The 27,931-nt window shown below is 36.2% G+C and overlaps 1 protein-coding gene across 1 annotated transcript in view; it reads right to left on the bottom strand.

The window, feature by feature from the left end:
* The window catches only part of FHIT (fragile histidine triad), a 405,015-nt gene that overhangs the window by 360,264 nt on the left and 16,820 nt on the right, over positions 1-27,931 (bottom strand). The gene's annotated exons all lie outside the window — the stretch shown is intronic.

Raw genomic sequence — 27,931 nt, forward strand, 5'->3', positions numbered from 1 at the left:
TTCTGGTTCTCCAGGAATCCTACACAGAGTAAGAAGTTTTCTTTCTCTCTCCTTAAATGATTACTTCAGTATTTCAAGTCAAAGACAAGACCTCCAGAAGGAACCAAAGGTGCAGAATGTCAGCTTAGTCATTATCATATGTAGCACAAGGAAGGGATTTGGGTTCTTCCTGCAGAGGTCTTGAAGAGGTATTAACTGCAATGGTCTGAAGCACTTGCAGCTACACAACACTCCAAACTTATTCCACAAAGACTTTCAAAAAGAATGTACACAATCATATTAAAGCAAAAGAAGCAAGTAAAACATTGCTTGCTATAGAATTATTTAGCAACGATGCTTTTCATGTCATTACTGATGGACTCAAAAAGCTACAAGAGGTTATAAATATGTATATTCACACAAAGGAAAAACAAGTAATGAGAAAAACATACATATTTACATAAACTGAAAAGCTCTAACTCAGAAAACACAAGGAAGGATAATGCTACAGCCTCTATCTTCTATAAATAAAAATGGACCATTTTTAAAAGTAATATATTATGTATGGCAGTCCAGAATTTTGGGCATCAGGACTCAAACAGATTTCTGAAACTTTTTTGCAAATACAGTTCAGTCTGTCTTTTAAAATTCCTCATGACAGACTAATTTTATTTAACTTGTCCTGTTTGAACCTTACAAAGATACATTTCTTTGTACACTACAGCTTGACAAGTAGCATCATATGTTATTGTATTTTTATAGGGAAAAAAAAGTTGTTTATATGCAAAAATAGCAGCAGAAAAAAAATTGTGACTGGCAATTTGTAAGAAATAAGTGCAGATGCTCTTCTCAAAGACAATCACATCTGAAGAAACAGTAAAAATAATCCTACCTCACTTAAAGATAAAAAAAACACACAGAATCACTTAGAACAATGGGCTATGGGACAGAATATGAGCATTCAACTAATTTATCATCTCAATTTGCTCCCAAACTTTGCTATTTGTTAAATATTCGCACCATGGAGAACAGCCAATTGCAACAAATATTTGATTAGTTCCATTACTTTTACCAAATAAAAACAACACAGAAAGCAATATTCTAGTTACCATCTAATAAAACAGTCTCTAGATGAGCCTGCTGGCCAGTTGCTTTAAAAACAGGCAACAATACTGGAAAAAAGGAGATGGGGAAATGCAGAACTTCAGTTTTGACTGTAAAGCACTTTCTATTCCTACCAAAGCTATAAATTTTACCTCTTGCCTACATTGTATCTTAATCACGTATTTTTATGATACTTGACATCAGTGATTTTACTTTAAACTTACTTAAAATAGTCTCTTATTTTTTCAAATACCAATTTGTTTTCTGTAGTAATGATGCAATCAGAAAGTAAAAATCAAAGTTTTATATTTTCCATATCACGCACTGAGTTGAGTAACTAACAAGGGATGCAATAAGGGGCTTGAACCATTATGACCATACAGAACAAACTGCACATCAGCTAAAACCACTGGTTTCTTTAAGCAAACAAATGGGGCAAGTGTGTTAGAATCATCTCTCTTTTACAAATGGAAAAAAACTAAGCTCCAAAAACCCAACAATCCAAGGTCATACAAGTGCACACTAGGAAACAGTTACCCTGCTGGTATTTTTCCAGAAACTTTTTCCTCATCAAAATGATACCAGGAGTTTGCTGCATGGTGTTTTGAAAAATTACCATGCACGTACACGCAGACACTCCTGCTCTTTTCCCCTCCTTTCTGCTCATATCCACACAGATGCCTTATGAACACAGGAGCCTGAAGTGAAGCTCACAAAAGGGCCACAGAGAAAGTCAGCAGAAGCCCAACCACGTTACTTTGGCTGCCTGCTCTTCTTGGGTGCTACATATCACAGTGACTGCAGGGAAAAAAATATTAAGCAGGTCTATGTTGAAGATTGATTTACTGCCTGATATGCACAGACAAACGAGAATGTGCTTTCTGCAAAAACAGATTAAATCCAAGTTTCATTGTTGTATATACTCTACTTTGCAAAATGGTCTATTTGTATAAATACACTAATTGAATTATTTTATTCTACTGGAAATATGATTCACATGCCAGTTCTAAAGAAGCAGATACAATTATTGTCTTACACAACACATTCAGAAAAGCTGTGCTTAAAAAAAATAAATCTATCACTTCTAAAAGAAATTAGTGCTTCTTATACCAAGCCTACACAAAAATGGTTTATATTCAGTTGTTTTCCTTAAACTACCAATTTCTAGATTTTACACTATAATAAAATATTTACCTGTACAGTTCTAATACCTCCCTGGAAGTGCAGGCATTCTTTATACAGTAAATCCCAGAATTAATGAATCCAAACCTTTCCAGACTCAACCTCAAAGGAACTGGCCATCCACTCCAAGGGCAAAGTATTATAAAAAAAGCCTTAAAAAAAAGCAATCGGACATCTGCTTTTCAGTGTAGTGCTGTTAAAAACATGCTGCCCTTTTGCAGGTGGATCATTATCCATCTAAATTCTCATTTCATGCCTAACACTACTGTTTCCAAGCAGCTGGCATTTAACCAACCTTTTCAGCTATTTTTGGTGAAAAGGCTTTGTAGTGAATACATTTCTTTTAGCTACTATAGAAGTTTGGTGACCCCTTTCCTTGTCTACCCTCCCACACCTTAGCTGCAAGGAATGGGAAGAAGCAGTTCATTGGGCATCTTTGTCAGAAAGTCTGCATCTGGATGTACAATAAAGCCAGTTGAAAAAGCCCTTTCAACATTCTCAGTCAAATAACCAGCATCACTACACAGCCTCCACATGTTGAGATGCTTCCACATCCCTGGTGCTAACATTAAAATGTCCACTCTGTTCTTACAAATGTCCCACAGGTTTCTCTTCCTCATGCATCTCTCATGAGACAATCACTTGTACTCTGCCCTCACCACACATCCTCAAGGGTGGAGGAACTCCAAGCACTACTTCTACTTTCTCTAGAAACTGGCCCAAACCAGGAGGGAGAATTAAATAAATCAGTAAAAGAGTACCTTGAGATAAGGACTACGCTACAAAAAAGAAAAGATTTAATCTTCTTCATTCTGTTAAACTCTCAAAGACTGAGAGAACTAGTGGTGGAGAAAGGGAAACAGGGGCTTACAGGAAAGCTGGGGAGGGGCTTTTCACCAGAGGGTAGCAATAGGACAAAGGGTAATGGTTTCAAACTGAAAAAGGGGAGGCTTGGGTGAGATATTAGGAAGAAATTCTTTACTATAAGGGTGGTGAGGAACTGGAATGGGTTGCCCAGGGAGGCTGTTGATGGAGGTTTTCAAGGCCAGGTTGGATGAGGTTTTGTGCAACCTGATCTAGCGGTGGGGTTCCCTGCTTATATGGCAGGGGCATTGGAACTTGATGATCTTTAAGGTCCCTTCCAACCTTAACCATTCTATGTTTCTACGAAACAGAAAGCATCAAGACTTTGAAAAGGATTGAGTGAGGAAAAACCTGGTCAGAAAGGAGCCATCTGACCATGACAGAAAAGGATAGAGACCATCTAAAGTGAACAGGACAGGAGGAGTGTGCACCATCTTGAAAACAACAGCAGCTAAACCTACAGGGTGTGATGCAAAATTAAGTTACGTCAGTATTTTGCACATTGAATATTCCTCAGTTTGGGGTAGACCTGATTTGTAAAATTATTTTTTTTTCCTCATAGCTGCAAATAAAGGGAGAGATTAACTTTATACAACAAGGCTACATAAACAGAGCTCTGAAAATTCATGGCTCAGATTGGACTCCCCAAATTAGCTGATGTTTATGCTCACAGTTCCTCAGCTCCACCTGCTTAAATGAGGAAAAAGACCACCCAGCAGAGACAAGGCGAGAAGTTCATCATATTTGTGCAGTTCATACATACAGTTGTGGTAAGTGTCCCAGGGAAGTCCATAAAGCAAATAATACTGCAGACAGTCCTAGCACAGTGCATAAAATCTAGGGCCATATACTGAATCATGCAGGGAAGCAGAACTCTCAGCATCTGCTCCTGAAATTAGCACCACTCCTGCATACTGAAAGATGCAAAGATCTTAAAGAAATAGTGTGATCATGTAGAGATGGCACATACACACAGGAATTTAAAAAACTGCATGAATCATTTTAATTCTGGTATTTTATACTCCCTACTGGCTTTGTAATGTCAGTTATGTTATAAGTTTTCTGTATTTATAGAATTATTGAGGAGATTGAGTTATCTTGGAAGGATAACATTCCTCTCCATTGCAGACTTGATTAGTTGTGGTTGGACTTCACAAAATATGACAAGCTGGATTCAACACATAAGACATGTCCTATATCTCTGGTAATAGTACTAGCTTAACTTACTCTAAACAAAAAAACAACTGTTTTTAAAGTGGACAATAGATATGCTTGCAATGACTGTATTAGAACAAGATAATTACTGATGAGACTGTAATTAAAGCTTTCCAAGTTGACATGAGAGAAAGAGGGATTTCTAAGCAGTTGTCATTTTGGTAAAAGAATTATGGGATTGTCACACTTCAGTAAAATACTCTAAAATACAGAAGTGATTTCTGAGAACAGTGTACTTGTATGTTAGATTTCAAAGTACTGCCTGTAAGGATATACGAAGTAGAAATAATCCTGACAAGAAGGGAAAACAAGTTGAAAACAAGCTCAGACATGCAAAAGTGGATTGCAGCTGGTCCTGAGGGAAGGCATTTTGGTGATGTGGCATGTTCTTTTCCAACATGGGCTGTCTATGGCTGCAAAACTAACAAAGCAAGGGAATGTTGATATCCTATGGCAAGCTTGTTCCTCTTGATATGCTTTGCAGAAAGTAACTGCTTTTTAGAGAAGAAAAAGAGAGAGAGAAGACTGGAACAATTTTACTCTGGAGCTTTTGTGTAACAGTGCCATTGGTGTTAACTGGAAGAACAGAAACAAAGGGATAAGGGGGAAGATGGAGGACAGAGGAACAAAGGTATACTGTGGGTTTATTAATTATGTGAAATGCTGTGTAAGGACAAATTCCAGGAGTACCAGGTTCAAGTTTAGAGGAAAGGCTGTTGATATGGATCTTCAACAAGATGTGAACAGATGAAAAAAATGTGCTTTTAACTATTTTTTTTTTAACCTGCCATGCCTCTTATGAACTTTGTAAATCATCATGTTCTCTTCATCCTTCTCTCCATAATGCATCTTTCTTTGGCTGTCACTGCTAGGCAGCTCCTATACCATCTTGATCCCTTCAGCCACCTGCCTGTACTTTAATATTTGTATCTTAAGAACTGAAATAATAACAAGCTGGAAAAAGACAATGCAACACTAAGACCAGTTCAGTGTGCTAGCCTGTATTATCTGTAACACAGAACTGAAACCACATGCTTATAGCTCTACACATCTTCCTGACAGCTATACAAGAAGGTTCTTGACAATATTAATGGCAATGTAAGTCTTGATTTGAGGTCAAAGGCCAAATATATTTGGAAGCATCAGACCAGAAGCTGTCGCTGGAAGCAGCAGAGGGGGAACAGAGGTGCTCTCGTACTGTTGAACCTGTTCTTCAAGTCTGAATAATGAGCTTCTCTATGAGATTACTAAAAGTACATATTTCATTAAGTACAGTTTGAAAAAGTGTAAAGTTGCTGCCAGCTTTGCCCAAAACCCACCAAAGGCTCCATGGCATGTAGTTCTGCTGAAAATAACATCTTCTCTTGCAGAACATTCCCATATTTTTACAACATGCATTCTTGAAGTAGCTGTATAAGATTATGGTGTTTGTCTGAACACAAAATTTCCTCTGCCTCTCCTTCCCAATACACACAGTATCAGCTTCATGAAGAATCTCTCTGTTGAAATACATAATTCCTGACAAGTGGCACGTTCACATACAAATTTATCTTTGATTTCTCTGCCAGTGAGATATGGTTTCTGTTTGTTCAGAACAGAACACCACACACTGCCTGGATACAAGCTGCTGCTTAAGATAAGCTGACTGTAATTTCAGGATACAGTGGTATATTTCTTGCCCTAGAATAACCTGACTTTATAGCAGCTGGATGTATGCCAGTTTCTAATTGTTTGTCTTGAGACTGCTGGCTCTCTTCTAATTATTCTCGTCTTGGGTTACTTGGCACATCTACTCCTCATTTTGTGCTAAATATTCCTTATGAAGTCTTTATAGGCTTTCTTACCTTCTTGTATGACTAGTATTTTCACTATTAAATAAAGTCTTTGATTATTCTAAGCCCAGCAGTCAAAACCTTTCCAAGTTTTAAAAGCCCATGTTATCTCATTTTCCTTCTTTTTATCCAATAGGCATTTCAGTGACTTTTTGGCAGTTGAAACCTGCAGTCCTCTCTCACCTAATGAGTTATTACATTTTTTACAATGTGCTTACAAGGAATCTGGAAAGCCTTTTTTTTCCTGCAGTAGCTCTTGTCTATTTTGATGCTGCATTCTAATAAATCAACACCTCTTCCTGGAGCTTAGATTGTAACTTGTCTTTCCATAAGCACTGGTTTGTCTCTGCCTTTCAGATCTGGAAGGGTAAATTCATTTTCTTCTTATTCCTTTATTTACATCTGCAAAGCTTCATATATGGAAACATCAGGGGACAATGAGCATTTATTGTCCATATGCACCACGATTAAAGGAACTATTTGTACATAATTTGCACTCTCTTTTTTGGGGGGGCAGGAATATCTTTTGCTCTATGTCTATGTTGTAATTAGTGTAACAGCACTCTTGATTTCCAGGCTGGGTCCCTAGAAGCTAATGTGCAATGAACATATACTGTTATTAACCCTGTTACAAGGATCAAACTTTTTTTAAAAATGCTATTAGTCTTTGGCTTGTTGCACTAGTTAATAATTTGGCATCATGTTCAGTGTGTCCACTATACAAAAATCAAAAAAGACATTAAAAGAGGTCAATTATAGAGAGTGCTATAGTTAGCTACCAGTATTCTTGAAGGAATCAAAGCTATCTGGTATTATAACTTATCAGAAAAGTTTGCTTTTTATTGACAAGTGGTATTTTAGCACTTTGAAATATAAACATTTTGTATACAAATTTTAAACCATCTCTCTGGCTTACAGAGTGAGCACACGCCTGTGAAGGAAAGTAACAGGTTTTAGTCATAATTGAAATCCAAGCAATTCATTTATTTATATAATAAATTACACTAAAAATAGCTCCTTGTTATGCTTCATGCGTAATCAGGAAGAGTGTCTCAAAAAGGTTACAATTTAATGAGTACTTTTTAAAAAAAACATGGGAGGGAAGTGAAACAATTATTCTCTGCTGGTATATGGAGAAACTGAGATACAGAGGCTTGGATTGTGCCTAATTAGCAATCCTGCTACTGTAGGCTCAGTGCATCATCCATGGAGTAACTGGCACTTCTTCCACTGCATCATTTCAGAACCTAAATGAAATCTGAGTTCTTGGACCTTCTACCAACTGTGATTCCAGTTTCACTATTGCTAAAATAGGGAAAATGAGGCAGGAAGAGGCAAAATCTTTTCAAGGTCAAAGACCGTCACTGGAAGACCTGAGACTTGGCTCCATGTCTACAAGACTCAGTTCAGCTTTTAATCTCATTTTACATCTTGATTCAAAGCCTACCAAATTCAACAGTCAGACTCTTGTGAACAACAAAGATGAAATCTTCTATTAAAAAATCAAAACCACACAGCTACTCATTTCATATAATGAATCTGACTGTAAGACAGTGTCTTCAAGTATATTAAGATTTAATGATAGGACAATTAATCACAAGCCTTCAGAATTATCATTTTAGAAATATGGTTCATTAAAAAAAAAAATTCAGCAAAGTGAAAAAACCTGAACTGAGAGAGAAAACACCACGTGTTCTTATAGCTCAAGGTGCATCTTTTTTACAATACACCCCTCTTTCTTAAAGTAAACAAACTAGAGCTCAGCATGCACAGGAATAGTCAGGTGGCACTTCCTGATTCACACCAACACCTGAAATTTCTGTATAGTCATTACAAACTAAAAGAGTGAAAAATGAAGTCACCGCATCCCATATTTAGGCTTCTATAAGTACCAAGAAAATCTAAATTAACCAGGTTACTGGAGCTCCTGCATGTTTTTAGAATCAGAGAGATGAGAAGGAAGAGGAAACTGACAAGTGCATTATCAAATCAATTGAGAGAATAAATTGTAACTGACATAGTTCACACAAACTTCAAGGGGTTTTCTAAGTTTTGTGGTTTCAAAATAAACTCAAAGCAATTCCTTCAGGAAATGTTAAAAGAGAATCAAACATCATTACAGAGATTTTGACACTTTGCCCTCCAATGATCCAAATTACAGAAAGAGGACTGTGTACCTAATGATGTAATTACATGCAGTCATGAACAGTTTAATTACTGTATGCCTGAGTGAGCTTTTTTTTTTCTTAAATTTGAGGGCACTGTTGGAATTTTCTTACTTCTATACATGATTGATTTTCAGTATATCAATACTGTAGTCCTAGATTATAATGTCAGCATATAGAAATCAAATTCTCTCTGAAATGCAAAACACAAACAGAAACAAAGTACCCATTAAATTATATTTAGCACTTCTTTTCCTTCTTAGAAAATATTGCCGGGGTCAAACAGAATTATGAAAGGCCTTAATTAGAAATTAATATTCACCAAAGTAATTCTGAAGTTGTTGGATAATCAGCTGCATCTTTAGTGCTTGAGCACTTCTTAAAGCCTATCCTTGGCTCTTACACATTGTTTTATAGAAAAAGTGTGACAGATTTGAAGCACAAAGCGTGTTCCCCTGAGGACTGCAGCTTACTGCAAAGAAAGCTCCTAAAGCCCGTGCTGGGACACACTGATGCGTTGCTGCTCATGGAATAACTAAACTGTGAAGGCACTTGCACTAAAGAAAACCATGTGTGATTCAATGGAAGGCTCCACACAGCACAGGGCAGAGGTTCTGCTGGCAAGCCAGGGCTGCACATCTGTAGAAGACTGCAATTTGGATCACACTGTTAAGAGCCAGGTAACAGTTTTCCCTGGAATTTTCCTGCAATTCAATACCCATAATTGATCTATAAAGGAACTTGACATTTTTTTACATTTTTTAAATCCTTCTCATTACTGCTTCCACTGGATTAGCCAAGCCCAGTCAGAAATACTTTTCATAAAATTGCCTAAGGTAGATGAGACAGCAAGGAATGAACTGTATGACATTGCAAAGCTGGGAGGGAGCACTAACCTGGTTATCCTCCATTATGAGGGAAAAGCCAGAGGGGTTTGTGGTTGAAAAAGGGAAACCAAAAGCAGGTCCTCAATCTTCCATTAAAAAGAAAGAAGACACATATCTTAATACATTTGTACTCCCAGGCTCTGCACTAAATAGATGTAACAAAAAGTCTTGTTTCTCCTAAATATTTTGAATCACTGCAAACTGCAATTAAATCTCCAATATGCATAACTCATTAATTAATCAAAATTCACAACCATGTTTCATACACTAAAAAGAAATCCTTGCTCATCTAACCACCTGAAAATCTCAGACAAACATGTCTATCAAACAATTGACAACTGTTCTGGGGATCCCAGATTTCAACCTGTAAATAACTTTAAGATTGACCCCTGTTGGTGGTGCACTGTCCCACCACCCAGTGAACATCTGTATCCACAAAGAACCCTCCTCTATCACATGAGCTCTCCAGGCTTGATAATAATTTAAGTACTATCCTGTCTAGTAATTAGCTTTACATGTAATTGAAAGTGTAGAAGCACCTCAAAAATACATTGTTGGAGGAAAAGCATCTCAAAATTCAAGCTATAATATTAAGAGGAGGAGGATGGCAGCTGCAAGGCAGATGATGGAATGAGCATTACCACCCCCACATGCACTAGTGGCACAAGTTATCTCTCACTGTTCCACTTAGTAGTTTCAGCCCATTCACTGGTGGTACTACAGGACATGTTGGAATAAACTAGTGGTATATCACATGGAAATGCAGATGATAACTCTTGTCAGCTCCACTGAGGCCACCTTTTAAAACATATTTTAAGACAACACTAATTGCAGAGAAAACCATATTTGCTTTGGATTTTTTTATTCCAAGGGTTCAGCTGTTTATCTCCCTGCAGATCCAAACATTTACTGTAGTCTGAGAGTTCACTGTACTCTAGCAATTAAATTAATGGCTGCAGCAACAGCAAGAAATCCTTTAAACCCCTGTGGGCTTGTTCCTTTGATTAGACTAGATCAGTGAAGCTACAGCTATTTGCAGGCAGATTAGATAGGCTAGGTTTTTATTGCCATTTGCACTAGAGATTGAAAGGTCATATTTGTTGACATCTTACCAAAACCCATCTGTGAAAGTTTACTTCTAAAGTTATTCTTCAGGAATATTTTTAATATTTAAAGAGTACCATATGGATCTAAGAATAAGAAATGACCTAACCATAGTGATACAAAGCAGAGGACTCCATTTCTCTGGCAAGAAGCAGAACACATCTAACACCCCCAGATATGTTTTCTCTTCTCGAAAGTGATGTTTGAACAAATTACAAAACACAGGGCACTATTAATGTTAGACTTTGGGGATGAACCACAAAGTAGTTCATGATCTGCATCTCTCTCTGATTTTGTTTGGCTGAAAGAATGGATTCAAGGAATGTTTATATTTCCTGTTTAATTATGCCATACTATTTTTAACTGTAACATTTTTTTCCCAGGAATTACAAATGCTTATGCTGACAATGTCATAGGTAGTAATGAGAGTCTCTAAACTTCTTACAAGCATTAATGTTTCTGTGCTATTTGAGGTGTCAAACAATTCTGGTATCAGAAAATATCTGCACAGCCTTGAGAGAAAAGCTCTGGAATTCCTGCTTTCCTTAGACAAAGATAAAAGAAAGCAGTAGAGCTGGGAATTGAATCCAGCCTTCTGAAGACCTTACACCTGCTTTAACAATGAGACAATCGCTTTCTCAGATGATTTGCTTCTTTGCAAAGTTGCACTTTGAGTGGTAATAATGCTTTAAGAACCTGCCCAACAAACAGCAAGATGACACCAAAAGCTAAACTAAAACCCATGAAAAGTGAACTCCTCATGTATGCACAGCAGGGAAACAGCAGTAAACTGAGTTTTGATAAAAATGCACTACATTCCATATAATCAACCAAAACTACACCTTTGCCCATCCCAGTTCACTTCATATGATCCACAGGCCCACTGAGCATTAAATGCTCAAACTACCAAACTCTTTATTTGCTTTATTTTATTTTTTTTTCTCTTCTTTCAGCTCTAACTTCACATCTAAAGCAACTAATCAAACTAAGTATTGTAAAATATGAGATCTCCATCCCCCCAATGAGACACCTGTAACTTGGTTTTAAGGAATATGGTACATCTGGAGATCTTTCAAGTTTCCAATACTTGCTTATTATGCTTGGTCTAATTGGACTTGTATAGAAGTCCAATTTGTTTAAACAAGTACAGAGAAACACAAATTGAATTATACCTTTTTAAAATGCAAAATATTTTGCACTTCATAACATACAAGTTTCACACCCGTATTCTGCTTCTACTGTACTGCCAGTAGACCACCTCAAGAAAACAAAACCTTAATTAAACCCCTATGAGAGGATTAAAAGAAATCACAATTTGTACTTTTCTTAGTGATGCTAAAATAGGTCTCTTAGGCCACTGTATTACAACCCTGTAATCCCACTCACTGCTTGTACTGCTAGAGTGAAGCTGCTGTCTTCAACTCTGCTCAAAACGTCATTGTTTTCTGTATTGAATTATGGCTCCTAAGGAGAGGAAAAGTTTCTAAGTTTAATTTTGAAGCATGTGATTTCCCCTGAAATCCTGAGGCTTAAGAATACTTGCAAATAGTAGGAGTATTCATGCCTTCATCCCAGTTGAAGCCCTGCAAATTCTAGCAATTTTCTCCTCTTTTAATTTAAGCACATGGAATCGTGCTAGATCCATCATTTTAAAAACAAAACAAACAAACCACAACAAACTCAAAAAATATGCACATGGCCATTTTCCATTGGCTTGAAAATGATCTTTCTTAGGGTATATCTAATAAGATATTATAAAAAACAAAAACAAAAAAAACAACTAAAAAAAAATCTAAATGCATCCAGAAACAACAGCTCTTCTTTGGACAGTCAATTCTTTAAAAATTCCATTTTTACTGAAACAAATGTATCCTACTGTTTAAAAAATTTGGGGATGTGGGGCTGTGGAGTGTTAGAGAACTCCACTAAGTTTAGAGATCAACACATCTTTCCTAACAGTCTTGCAGATCAAAAAACTCTCTTGAAACACCTTTCCAAATCTCTGAAAGCAAAATTTCCAGACTGTTCCTTACATATAACAGCCCATTTTGTGAATGTGTGTGACAAGTGTAACCTGTGAAATTTATGAGAAAGACTATGGGAAAGTAAAATTAGAAGATACTAATGGCAATTCAATAATTCTTCTTTGTACTTTTCATTTTAAAGAAAACAGAGTGAGGAAATGGCCTGGAAAGAAGCCAGACATGGAACGCATCAGCTTCCTGAGACCAGGAATCAATCTGAGACCACAGGCTGCTTCTTATTATCTTGGCTCCCCAAATGAACACTGTGAACACAGAGTGCTAAGCTGCAGGGACTGACTCTCAGACTGAGTGGCTGTCACAACTTACCTCCTTATTTCCACATGTATAGTAGGGAACAGGACATTTTTGGGTAAGATGATTCAGTTCATAATATAGATCAGCTGTTTTCAACTACAAGTCTCAAAACCAAATGCCAGTAGTTCATAATTTCTACATGATTTTTTTTTTTTTCAAATATTTACATGGCACCACAGATATGTGCTTTGAAGTAAAAATAATAAAACTAATCTTAAATGTTTTTCAGTTTAAAATAACAAAAAGTATTTTACAGTTTATATACCCACAGTTTTTCAGTTCAGTATCTCTGCAGGAATCTGAGAACAACCATGGTAGAAAACTACAAGACAGCAAGAAATCTAGGTTGTTACCTCCCAATATCATCACTCCTTCATTTCTTCACACCCTGCAGCATGGCCTCTACTAGATCACACATTTGTTAGAGTCTTGGGAAAGCTGTTATTATTTCATATAAGGCAGTAGCAACAAAAAATATCTCCTAGGTTTAATTTTCATACTTCTCTGCATTCTGAAGGGGGAGAGAAAGCAAGAAACCTACTGGGTAAATCTTTGGGATTGGTTTTCTGAAGAATATCTGTCTCCTACTAGAGAATAACAGTATTTGCATTCAAGTGGAACTCTAACTCTCCCCAAAAATCTCTATTACAGCTGCAATTCTCTACCTAAACAATAGAGTTCATAAAAGAGAAATTATGAAATCCATCCGCTCTATGGCATTTTCTTATTTGCATACTATCTTTATGCCATGCACTGGTAATAAACAGGTAGGTTAATCATTTAGTGAACTGGTTTAATTCAATAAATCAGTGAATTTGAATACTTGAATACAGTGAACTTGAATATCTTGGGTAATAGCTGTTTATCAGCTGCATGATCTGCACAGTTCTTTGGGGAAAATTCAGTTATCAAAAGAGATTTTTCTCTTTCTTGCAAGGTCTATTGGCTCTCGTTTATTTTTACTATAAAATCAACACCAACTACACAACAACACATTGATTCAGTTTTTCTCATTCTTCCCTCTAAAAGTCACCGATATGTAACTTTCTTACCTCAGAGTGACTAAGGAAATGTGGACCAATAACTTTAGTTTATAAAACATAAATATGATAGATGAATGAAATAAAGATGATGCACAGAAGAGAAACAAAACTACATCCTTGAAACCAGTGCATATGCACCAGAAAAAAGGTGTTACATGCCAGCCACCACTCCTGGATGCACCCTGTAGGAAATTAACTCACTCCTTCCTCTGAGTTTCTATGTTAAGCAAGTTTTAAACCTTGCCAGCTGTCCTTTTCTTTCCTCAATTTGGAGTATGAGCTTTTATCTCTGGAAAGTAAATTCTTAGACCTAGGAAAGCCCATTTGCCATTTCTTTGCAGTGACACAGCTTCCTAGAAAATTTATCACAAATATGACACCAACCAGATGTTGCTTCTTTGTAGGCAGCCTCTCCAATTGCCTAACAGATACATTTCTAGACCTTTTCAGGTTTTATTATCACCAATTAAGAACTTCCTTTTCAGAGAAAACATGAATGGCGTTTGAGTTCTGTACTCTTCCTGCTTAAGGACACCAGAAAATTACATTAAAGTTTCACACAACTGATATTTGAATTCACTGGCAAATAGGCAGATGAGAATGAGGTAATACTCAGGAAAATTTGCAGTTAACTGCAATCAACAAATGGGTTATAAATTTATGTTGTTAATTTGTCACATTTAAACTTAGTTTGTAAACTACTGCTGTGTCATCTAGAGGAACATCCCTGTGCAAGGACTTGGATACACATGCTTGTCTGATTACAGTTTGTTTTCATCTGTGATCTGGTTGTGCTGAAGGGGACTCATTTCCTAGATATGTAACTGTTATCAAACATTAACAGGCATAGAATTTAGGATAACAGCCTATAGACCTAGTCCACAGTGAAAACACTTCTTAAGGGAAATATTACCAACTGTATTCAATGCTACATTGCTCAACCCCAGTGATTTTTAGTAGATAGTAAAAAAGACTGTACAAAAACAGATACATGCAACCACATATATGAAATCCCTCTCATGCAACTGTGTTGATGGCAAAGTACAGTATATATGGCCCACAAAAGCCTGGAGCATAGATTCCAGTCCCAACCCCACCACCTTGGAGAGTCAGTCACTGGCTGTACTGCACCAGTTTGCATTTCACCAGCACTTTTACAAATCTTTTGCAAGGTGCCAGGAAGTTACACAGTATCGATCAAGATGTACACTCTAAAGAGTCAGTTTGCCTTACGCTAACAGCAAGACTGAGGAGTGAGCAACAGATCTCATGGCAAACTACTACCAAAGGGAAGACTGGATCAATTACAGCATAAAAACAGGGTTTTTTTTTCAGGAATGGTGTGAAGTGGAATGCACTGAGCAGCAAGTAGTAAGGAAGCCGTCCTGAGTACAAGTCACAGCTTAATAAAACTTCAGAACCAGCTAGGGGAGAATGCATTTTTTCACAGCTGTTGTCACCAAACCAGACAGTCTAAATGTGACCAGCATGCCCCCATCCTGTCCTCAGAGGGACATGGACTCAAAGGGCTCAGCAACTTGACCATGAAAAGGCTACAAACACTTCTCCAGTGCTGTGGAGACACTAACAGATCTGCTTGGCTTTAGGGGATGTCTGTATGACACCCACAGCAACAAGACATTTTACAAAGCAGATTATTGAAAATACAAAGATTACAGTACAGAACAACTGCTGACTGTGCTTATTTCTAGTCCATGGACACCACTTTGGGAATATTCTTTGCATATCATATTTTATTTTCAATTGCATTAAAGCAGCATTACCAGCATGTCAGAGAGTTCATTCATTAGAAATAGAAACTTTCTTATAATACTATTTTTTCCTCTATAATAGCTTTTTTAAATCTCTGATTGTGTATTTGTATAGATTTACACACATTCATTCCATTGAAACTCAGCATATATTTTTATTCCAATACCATCCATGGGTTTCCAATGTGCTTAATTCTTCCCTAACTGACAAAACTCTCCATGATATTAATTCACGCACTCCTTCAAACAAGTTACAAAAATGTGAGGTTTTTTTAAGCCTTTGCACATTTTGGATTAATAGAAGTCCAAAAAACCCCAAAAGACATTAGTGTTCAAATTAATAGGAATGACTTTTTGATCTTAAAATTGTAGCTTTTATCAGATTACATAAATTGTTGGAAAATCAAATGGTTTGAATAAACATTATTTGCTTAAAAAAGAATAAAAGTGGCATCTAGCCTCTGCCTTATTGAATTCTAAAGCATACAAGAGAAAAGACTTGTCTTTTTTCTTTGTTATATCATGTAGATCGAGTGTCATTAATAACAATACGTGCATATTATTAAAAAAACTCACACAAGTCTTGCTTTTTCAAGAACTGTAGATAAATACAGATTATTAAGTCGAATTTGTTACCATCAGTAAGCCAAATAAAAAATGCTAAGTAAAAGTAGAATACTTTTTAGAATTTAAAGCTCAGGGATGAGATTCCTCAGGCCTTAATTTCCCAGATGTCCAAGACTCTGGAATTCTAAAAATGCTTATTAAATTATCTAATGGAACTTCACAAGCACAGAGCTCCTCTATTACGTTGCAATATTGGTTTTAACCCTTAGTTTTTAAAAATACAAAGCATAACACTCTATAAGGACATGGATAGTACATGTTACTCTCGGAAATGTTTCTGATTGTCAAGAATGTTGCTTACTCTTATTCTCCTTTTCTATTGTGTCTTATTATTAATCATCATGTGGCTTTTTAATGACTTGATAAAACTTGCTTTTGTATTTGACCATCCCATAGCAATCCTTATCATCATTGTCTTAGGTAGGATGGTTGTAAGGTACACCTGTCCTCAAACAACCTCTTTGCCTTCTCTGATAGCAGCACACACTTTGATATTCATCATTATAGTATTTATGACAATGAAGTGCCTGAAATGGAACAGCATTCTCCTCTGTCATGACTGCTGAGGTGGAAGAAGTTACACACGGGAGACTAAGCTGAGTCAATACACCAGGTATTCTCAAATCACCACCAAATCTTGATTGCTGTTGGCTTGATGTCACTGCACTATGCAGTTCAAACCCATAATTAGTTGATCAAATCAAATGACAACTTGTTTATTCACCATCTGTCAGTGTCTCTAGGTGGTCACCTGATTCCAGAACAGTATCTGTACCTGTATTCTTGCTTTCCCAGATGTTTGGGTGATTTTTCCTCCCTGTATCCTATCCATCAAAGCCATGTAACACCCTGCTGGAAGCACACACAGCAATGTTGGACAAATTCACCACAAAGCCTTTTGCGATCTGCCAGGAGGCAACAACAGATTTAGTGCAACTCAGCTTAATGATTCTCAAACATGCTCCTCCAGCTGGAATGTTCAAAGACACACTCTGAGCATTATAAATTGTTTGGGAAGGCTGAAAAACCACGTTGAAATGCTTACTCCTGGGATTCTGCTGTTTGGGAGACACACTGCTCTTTCAGTGCCTAGAATATGCATCTCTTTTCCATTAACAGGTTGAAGAGAGATAAGGGAAAATATAGCTACTGTGTGGGAAAACATCTTTTCCTCCCACTTCAAAAGAAGTGATATGGAAGTATTCTCTCCCTTCCTGCCCTGGTATTTACAGAAGAACATGGGTCAATGCTCTTACAGCCTCTCCAGAACAGATGCAACAGCAATAAAACAGGTGTTTACACATATGAACACTAAAAAGGAAGAGTATAAGGATGTAGGAATAGAAATTCAATGCAGATGATGAGCTGGAGAAGTCTGTCAGCAAAGGAAGGAGGTGAACACTTTCCCTTGGACAAAGGTTAATTTGTTTTAAGCATTTCTCAAAAAGATACAGAGAAATAGTGTTTATTAACAAAATATTTCTGAATTTTCAGAAATATTTTAGTAACTTTTTAAAAATTGAAATTATACTTGTGACATATTTCAAATATTCTTTTATGTACAAGAACCGAAACAAACTCTTTTGATTGAATCAAAACAAAAACATTTGGAAATTTTCCATTCTGCTCTCAACAAGGAAAAACCTAAGAAGGAAAATGTTGTTCCTAGTCAACTGCTTTAAGCAGCATGCATGGTAACTGTTGTTAAGACCACCATTCAACATTACTTTCTAAGGTTTGACAGGATTTTTGCCATTATTGTCTTACTTCTTGACTTTTCCAGTTAGCAGATTTCTCCAAGTATTTTACTAGGTCTTCTTTCCTGTCCAACATCTCCTGATTTTTTAGTCTTAGCTTTGTAAACACCTCTAAAGAGCAATAAAGGGCTAGGTGAATTAGCAAACATACACAAGCAAAAGACAACAGCATCCTAGGTGTCAGGCTCCTACACATTTTTATGCTTACGTTTCCATAACTGCAATGAAATATATTGGACAAAAGAGGTAATCAAATGATTGTGTATTTTTGCTTTCTGACAGCAGTATAGTTTGTTGACAATTTTTTTTTTTAAGGCAAACAATTCAGAGTCCAGCAGATTCATACAGGGTCACTACGTGACATGCAAACTACCTGCCAAAAACATGCCTTGAGAAAAAATTGTCTTTTAAATCTTTTTTATTTATTAGTGATATTACTGTGAAAGAGCTGGACAGAAAAGCAGCATAAAGTCAGTTTAGAGAAGACTTCAGGGTTGCCATGGCAATTTGTCTGTGAGCCTTCCTCTGCATGTTTTTGGGTGTCAGGAAATTCTGTATTGAGCAAAGTGAGCAGATAAGAAGGTTTAGTCTATTTTAGGCTAAAGAAGCTTGCAGAAAAAGCCTGCATCCCAGAGCCAAATTATTCAAGGAAGTTGGCGCTAATAAGGTTTTTTTTTTAATTTCTGAAACCATCTTAGACTATGAATAAATGAGGCATGAAAGCAAAAGCACCCTATCACCCTCACTGAACCAGAGCACCCAATGCTGACTTTAGCCCCCAGCTGGGCTGTGTGCACTAAGTACCCAGTAATGTGTTCAAAGTTACAATGATCAGATCATAGATCAGTAACTCAGCAACCAGTCTCTAGTGCTGATGTAAGGAGTCTAAAAAGGAAAAATAAGTAAAAATTACTTCTCTTCAAACAGCTTATATGGAGAAAGTTTCTTACTGCAGTACAATTTACTGTAGGTTTTCTCTCTGCACCCTAAAATGGCCCTGTGCCATGTCAGAGTTCTGGTTAGAAATATGCACTTAACCATTACAAGTGAGTCTAGAAAAGCAAGCCCACACCTCTGCAATTTATAAAGTCTCTGCTTCTAACCAACTCAGAATATTTGGTTCAGAAGAACATCCAAGTAGAAAATTTACATACAGACACAGGGAAAGAATTGCCTTTTGATGAGGATTGGAGCTTCCTCACCACCTTTCTGACAAACTTACCTCTAAGCAAACCTCAACAATTATATTTTGTTGACAAACACATTTTCATTTGAAAAAAGGAATCATATTAAAATGGAAACATTCTGTAACAAGAGGTTGCTTTGAATAACATTTCCTACAGGTGACACTTTCAAATGAATTCTCAGCTTATTATAAGCTTAGAACATTTCATCATTTTGGTTCATTTTATTTTAGTCCTAAAAACTGAACCTATTTCAGTTGATCAACACTTACAATTTGTACAAAAGATGAACTTTATCAGCAGGAGGTATTTTCATACTAGAGAAATTCTATTTTCATACCACATAAATTATATATTCCCTATCATCCAAATATTGTATTTTTGTGACTCCAAGTGAAATCAAACTAATTTTGTGTAAATTTCAGCTTCAGACTTTTCATTCTGATTTATTTCCAACTATTTTTTTTTCTTTCATTAAAAGAACATTTTATAGGATAATATTGTTACTTCCTACCAAGACCTCACCCTAAACTGAGTTAACACCATTCTACACTGATATTATTATGTTCTAAAGATATTCCTTATTTTACAATTCAGGATATTTGCTCTTAATTCATATGTAAGCAAGAAATGTCACTGAAGTCCTGACTACTCTGCATAGGTATTACAGATTCTCTGAATATTAAAGGTGTGTTCATTCATGTGTGCACACATGCATTCACATACACTTTGTTGCAAATAAAGAATCATTTGAGATATTATGCTTTTTGTTTGTTTGACAACATATCTAACAGTTTGAAAAAAAATAGATTGAAGAGGATGTTCAGAAATAGTTTTCAAATAAATCCATGCCAGAGTGAACATGCTGCTATCAACAGCATTGCTGAAAATCCTTCCCTGTGTACTACACAGCTTTGAAAATACTCAATAAAGCCAAGGAGAACAGAAGGTGCATCAAAAATGAACTTTCTGCATGTCTGCCAGAAGGAGGTGAAACATGCCATCATGACAAAGATATGGGTACCATTTTCTTTCATGCTTTTCATTCCTCTGTTCAAGTAGCAAGAGTTCCAGCTCCTTTCTTGGTGCTCCTGCCTGAGATAGCATTTTAACAAGTGCTTTTCTGATCCCACTATGTGGTTTAACATGTCCTTTTCAGATCTATGCTTTCTGGAACACAATGTTTCCAGTCTAATTACAAAATTCATAGGAAACCCTGATACTACCTAGGGCAATAGAGTCCTGGCTAATAGAAATGGCTTCTCTATTTATTTTCAGAGTGAGAGTCAATAATTAAAGCCTGGAGCTTACCCACTTCTCTGAACAGCTGTAATAACTAAAGGAAAGCCCATTTTGTTGGAAGTAGCCTGGTGAGATAGGTGTTTTAACAATAGGCAGAAAAAAAAGAAGTGAGTATGGTAGTCCTATTTTCAGCTTTTATTTCATATTTCTCTTGTGAAAAGGTCAAGCATGGGCAGCAGCATGCAACTCTTTAATGAACAAAGTCCTTGGTATTTCCTCAGCTTGCTTTTTGCTCCAATGTGTGAAACATCCTCACTTTTAACTACAAGTATAAAACCTACTGAACGCTGTGTTTCTTTCTTTCCAAATTTCTTCACCAAACATACAGATCCTATTATCTTAGAATTACTCATATGAATCATATTATGGCTAAAATTTTCATAATTACTTGTGCCAAAAAGTTGTTTTGTAAAGAAAAAAAAAAAAATTTTACCTTCAAAATAAACAAAGATAAATCACTGTACATTATATTCAATAGTGCACTTCTGGTTAATAATCTAAGTAATTAACTTTGAAAAAATGAAAGAGAGGTATTCCTAGTGATGGATAGTGAATGTTTTGCAATTCTCCATTTATATTATGTGAAAACACAAGATCTACCACCAAAAGCAAAATACATCTGATCATAACATTAGTAATAAGCTGGCAGAGAATATAGGTTTTCAGATGCTTCATTTTCCATATTTTGTTACACTCCAGCTTCTCAAATAAGCAGATTTTTACAAGAAATATATGAATATATTTATGAATATCTTGTTGAAAATGCATTTACTATTATCACAGAAGAACCCGTTAGAACACACACGGAGTCACAGTTAAGCTCACAGGCTTATATTTTTATACAAAGAATTCCACTGCAGTTATGAACCAGAGAAGTGCCAGGAAGTACCTTTTTGCTGGTAAAAAAATCAAGCAGATATAACTGCAGATAACCCTACTATAATTCCTTTTTTAAGGCAGACTTTTAGGACAATTAAACCTTAATTCCTTTGAAAGCAAACCTCTTGCACTCTTATTTGCAAGAGCATCTTCTACATTTCTATTATATAAATGGTAGTGTGGAAAGAAAGGTTTGCATGGTAATTACTTCATTTGAATAACATCTTTTTCTTTTTCTTTTTTTAATGTAAGGAATTTGCAAAGACATCAGGATTGGACTCATAAGAGACTCCCGTGTCTAAGACTTTCTGTAGAATATAAATGAATACAGGAGATGAGAAAGCTTCTTCATGAGAAATAGTGAGTAATGTTTGGACAAGCAGGATTTTGAGAAGTCACACAGCTTTAAACTGGCAAGTCTTTTCCAAACAAGTAGCAAGCAAAACATGCAAGTCCTTATGCGATGCTCATCTCAATGTTTCCTCATACACTAGATAACACAAAATTAAGCATTTCTCAAAATAACTCATTAGGACACATGAAAACTGAGGATTTACTTAACTGGATCTAAGACTGAGGACTTGCTTTCATACTTCCTTTTTCTGTTGACCAGAGATCCCTAAACTGTGGATTGACAACTAGCAACCCCTCTACCTCTTGTCCCTCAAGCTATCTTGACTTTCCAGTGTTTACCATTAAAAGTTCTATTATAAGGATACCTGGCAACTGTAAGAAGCACAGAGCATTTGTATAAAAAGTTATGGAACCTCCACTACATCCATTTGTTTTATTCCCTTAGAGTCCCCATTCCCAAATTACACCAGTAGCAATTGGGAAGACAAGATTTCTCAAGTTTTGTATCCACAGGCATATTCCATTATTAGTCTGTTCAAATAAATTTTTTAAAGTAATGAATCCCTATAAAATTACACTTGATTTCTCATGTTCTTCCCTAAAATATATCAACTACTAAACAGTAATGCACAGGAGCAAGCTCTAAAATGCTAGGATTTTGTTGATAAAGTTCCCTTTTAAAGGTCCTGATGGGTTAAACTTGTAATTCATAAATTTAGGTACAGAACGGAATCCCCCATTTCAATCAGAAGGGGAAAGTAGCTGGAAGAGAGTAATTAACAGGTTCAAAACATTGTAACTGTAATTGTCAGCTCAAGGCATGTTTTTATGTCCAAGTTATAAGCCTTGGAAAAAAGGAGTTTGTCACACAAACGCTGACATGACACTATGGGCATTCCAAACACAACACTCTAATTATGTGTTTTGATTGTCAGCTGGTTGAAAGAATTGCCATGCAGAACAAAATTGTAATTTCTAGCTAGAAACAGTCAATCAGAATTCCCAGATTATAGAAAACTCATATGAGACACTATTATCTATACAGCCACAGCCAGAAGATGTCAAGGAATCAATTCATATAACATGCCAGCTTAATAAAATTTGCATACAAAATTTATGAATAGAGTAATATTCCTTTATATCGCAAGTTATTAATGGTCAATTTAATGAATATCTACAGCTGAAGTGCTTTGGTTCTGTATGATATTTTAATCATCTTTAGCCATGTATTTAAATGCATTTCATTTTATAGCCATCAGCTCCTTACAGATAAGACAGCCTTTACATTCACATGGAGACATTTGAGGTAGCTACTGCTTCTTTCTTTGCGTTGTTATTGATTTCCTTAGAATTTGCCACATCAGAAACAGAACTAGGTGCACTGTTACAACAGCACTTGTTTTAAAGCTCAAACTAGATTTAAAAGGTGTTTATGAGAAGCACTACACACGTAATAATTTTTAATATTTCTTCACGTTTACCATACACAGCTCTGCATTGCTGGAAATTCAACATTCCCTTAAGACGAAGAGAAAAAAGGCTGTATTCAAATACCAGTAACCTTAAGATGAAGCAGTGTACTCCTTATTCCATATATTACCAAAACAATGGACTTCTTAAAAGCTTTTCTTTTATCTTAACGAAGGCATTATTCAAAAGTTCATTTTGTTGTTTCTGTATAGTAACAAACCGTCTTGAATATAAATAGCCCTGTAATAAGTATCTGAAACCCCTAATAGGATACATGGTAGGGTAGGAAGGCAAACTGAAGAAAACAAGTCCTAGGAGACTGGAGATTTTCTTTATTATCCAGGAAAACAGCATCTTTTAAATCAAAGCTAATTATCATTCAATGAAATTCACTATAAAAAAACCTGAGACTTCAAGATGGGACACAGCAGGCATAGATTTACCAAAGTATTCCACTTACTGAAACCTAACAGCCTAAAGGAATAGGTTTTGTTTGTGGTCATTGGATTCTCAATTTGATACTGACAGTAAGACCTATTTGACTTTGTCATTCCTTTTTTAAACATAGACATCTGCATTGCCCTTCTGGGATAAGAGCTCTTGTGAAACAGGGTACCAATCTGAAAAAAATAATTCTGATGACAGATAAATGACAAGTCTTTGCCTAACCAAGTTGATAACTAACTTGAAAATGAGCATGTCATTCTTAAACATTTTTCTGAGAAACATACTTTCCAGTGGGAAATTCAGGTCCTACTCATAAGCTTATGTGACCTTAAAACATATTGATTTCCATGATTGTTCACAATTGAAGTCCAAAGCACTTGCTAAACACATGGTCTGACTCTATTAATAGACACACAAAAAATTGAGATGCAATTTTCATCCTACTGTTTTTTGAGGCAAGAAATAGTTATAAAACTAGGGCTTTCTTTTTGTTTCCTGTTTGTTTGGCATGTACAGTCGACAGAAAAGTAGTTAAGAGATGCTGCAAAAAAATAAAGGACATCACATTGGACACTTGGGCATGATTAGTTTTCTTTCAAGTAAAGTCTATAGAAAATCTGAATCACTTGCACTTGAGAGCATAAAAGACTTAACTTCAATCTCATGCTTATTTTAATTATGCTTCCATTTTAATCCATTTCACTTTTCCCCATCTCATCAAGCAAGATAACATATGTGCAAGCAATTGGGCTAAAGCAACAAACTAACCTGAGAATGGAATAGGGTAAATTAAATTTTATTGTACTAGTTCTGCAGATTCTCAGTAATAAAGCATGTGCATGATAAACAATACCTGAAGTATCTGAATATATGACTTGCATTCTCATGCAGGTATATTTTAAAATATAGTCTGATCACAATTGTATATACATGTTATTAAAATATTTCAAAGACTTTGAGAGAAATATTATTCTTAAATAGGAGCAGACTTTCTTCATCACTGTATCACTAATGATACTGTAAACAAAGAGCTTTATATGAGCAGGGAAAATAATTAGAACCCCCCACCCAAATTAAAACTGCTTTCCTATGGATTTATGCCTCCAGCAATCAGTTTAGTGTGACTTCTCCACTGCCTAACAGAAGGCAAGACCCTGTAAAATCTTCACTTTGGGTCACCATTAGTATTTCTTCCCAACTGTGCTGCCTATTTACATCTGACAAATACTCTGCACCTCTGGCAAATCTGGTTGAAATTGGGTAGGGAACCCTTCCAGTTTGAAGATTAATGGTAACATTTAAATGTCATCATGATACATACATGATAAATGCATGATTAAGCTCTTCCTACTGATTCAAATGAGGTCACTTAATTTTACTAGCTTTGAGTATGACTGTAGGCACAGATGTTGTATTTATATAACAAGAATAACATTTTAAAGTTTTATGAAATAAAAATATAAAAGGCCTCATTACACATTACTGGGTTTGGTTACACATTTATAACATTCTAAATACAAGGAGTGATGCATATGCAGGCTCAATACACTACTGTTCCAGAGATCAGCTGTCTTTCCCAAGTGGGAGTATCTGTTTGGACTAAATTTACAAGTAAAATAGAAAGGATTTTGTATGTTGATGTTGCCAGGGTCACAGTTCTGGGCTCTGATCTGCAGTTTGCTGGCAAAGGACTTTTTCTTCTGGAGCTGCTTTGCAAGCCAGAGTCTCAACTCAGAGGAGCAACAGGTTATGTTTTTGCACAATGTAACTTGCAATCATCTGATAAACACTGTTACCATCCTGCTACAAAGCCACACCATTGCTGGGGGTGCAGCTGTCCTGGCATGTAAAGATTGCCCAGCTGCTGGAGGAAAAAGCAACTGGCAAACTCCAAACTTTCAGAATTATATTCCAGTGCTTAAAAAAAGAAAAGAAAAAAATAATAAAAAAAAAGAAAGTTATGGCAACAGTATCTCTTCCTCACAGCCAGATTTTCATAAGCAGTAAAGATTTATGTCTCATCATCTTCTGCATATTCAAAGATCAGATCCCTGGTAATAACATGTATTTCAAATCACAGACACCAGGTTGGAAGTTTCCATTTACTGCTTGAGCAGTCATTTGACAACTTGTGAAGTGGGAGTTGTGGTGAGATTGAAAACCTGTTGACTGAGGTAGAACCCCAGATCAGCACAAAGCAAAAGAGGATTCAGAAGTTTTTAACACCCTGAAAATAAGTTCTTGAAATCACCTAACCTTCTGTTAGCCTATTCAAGCACATTTACATTGTACAGGGGCTTAACAGAAAACAAGTTTTCACATAAATTCCCAAGTTGCCAACTTCAGCCTGGTTTTAGAACGTAAACACCGTGAAGAAAAGATAAATTATATGACTAGGATTGTCACTTAGGTTTAATATACATATCAAGAAGCACTTCACATTACTGTGGATGTATGTATAGGGAAGAAAAAAAAGAGGAAAAAACAAAACAGAGACACTTCATCTAAAGCTGCATAGAGAGGCCAAGAGAAATTGCAAAATTCAACAGTGAAGACAGCCAAAACCTAATCTTACTAAACTCCACACTGTGAGTGGTTAAACTGTAAGAGTACTTCACCAAAGCCAGCTACTAATCAGCTCCAATGGTCGATCATGGCTTTCTGAAAGCTTTGACGAAGCACAGTAGTAATTGTGTGAGAAGCTGAGTAGGGGAAACCTATCCTGACTAAAACTATGAACACCTGTTGTATAGCCCAAAGCCAAGACACAGCCCCACCTCAATATATAAATGACAAAGGTTTGTGATCCTACAGAATGGTTGCAACTGCAGCTGCACAGCTTTCCTGTTCACTGTGTGTTGGTTCTGCCCTTGGCCATATCAAGCTGCAGCCACTGCCCTATCTATAGAATACCTTTTAGTTAAATAAGCCAATTTGTATCCTAAATATGAATTACAGACATCCCCCAGATCTTATGGAAACTCCAGGTATTCTGAGGAAATGGGCTGTTCTATACAGCCAGTTAAATAATTTGCAGTTTTCTCCCGTTTTCACTGGGAACAGAGCAGATGATCCTTCAGCCACCCCTTAAGCATGTCACCTCCCATTGACAGAACAGTTTGGGTGGTATCTGCAGGTTGAGGCCTCAAAAATACCTTTGCCTTATATCTGGCAGAAAGCATGTCAAAAACATTTTTACAGTTTTTATCCTGAAAGACAAAATTCATTTTCACAGTTCATTCATGTCTCAAGTGTAAGATCAACACAGGTTACTCATCATTTATTTCTATAGGTTGTAATTGAACAAACTGCATAAGTGTGTGCTCAGCCTCAGGCATCTGAATGGCCTGTTTGAAAGCAGTAGCTCCTGACCCAGGCCATCAACTTCTCATGGATTTAAGTGAAAGAAAAATATTTAGTTGTATTTCAGTTTATATTCTAAATAATGACGTCTTGGAACAAAAGCCTGGAGTCTGCATTTAGGCTTCTGAGAACAGAGGGGGAAATTACTATTCTACTGCACTCTGTATGGTTTTTGTTTGGGGTTTTTTTACTGAACAAAAGTAACCCAGAAAACTCTGATTATTGATATATCCTTATGTTGCAAAGCTCTGTAATCTAAAAATTGTTTCAATACGTAACAGAAGTAAAAGTTGAACAGAAGTTAAAACATTATCACTAGTAGTTACACTTAATACATGACCTGACCCATAGCAAATAATTTTCTGATATTATTAACATGTGTTTAACCTATAATATTAATTCTTTGTATCTCAATACATCTGAGTATCTTCCCCCTGTATCATCAAGAGACTGGCACTGACAAAGAAAGTCAATCTGCAGCCCACACACAAATAATAGCTTTCCATTACATTTGCCATTTCACCTGAATAATTCCTGATAATCATGAATAATGATGTTATTTGACATTCTAATGATATCATGCTGTGCAACTTCAATCCATCAGTCACTGTCAGGAAGGTCAAATATTTGTATTCCATTACATTATGCAGAGTTCATTAAACAGTTAAATTACATTATACACCTTAATTATACTTCCAAATGAAACTAGCATGTATCATTTAGATTTTAGTCTGTGTGATGCATCTCCATTTAAAAGGAGGATCAGGATTTTGAATATTCATTTGTGACAATGAAACATACTAAAACTTCAAGCAATAGTTTTTCAGCTCTAGCAAATCCTCATGTAAAGATGAGTTTATCTGATATACCTAAACATACTGCTCTTCACAGCCTAAGGAAGCTGATCATATTTTCTACTGTGTTTCTATGGGTTACTTCTTAGTCATCCTAACAAGTGCTCAAATACAGAGTCCTAACTGACACAGGGAACTGGTTATTAACTGGAGCTGTCTGTACACAAGATGAGAATATAACATTTATGTAAGAAAACAGAGAGGGAAA

Source organism: Chaetura pelagica, unplaced genomic scaffold, assembly GCF_000747805.2.
Source record: "Chaetura pelagica isolate M959 unplaced genomic scaffold, ChaPel_1.0 scaffold364, whole genome shotgun sequence".
Lineage (NCBI taxonomy): Eukaryota > Metazoa > Chordata > Aves > Apodiformes > Apodidae > Chaetura > Chaetura pelagica.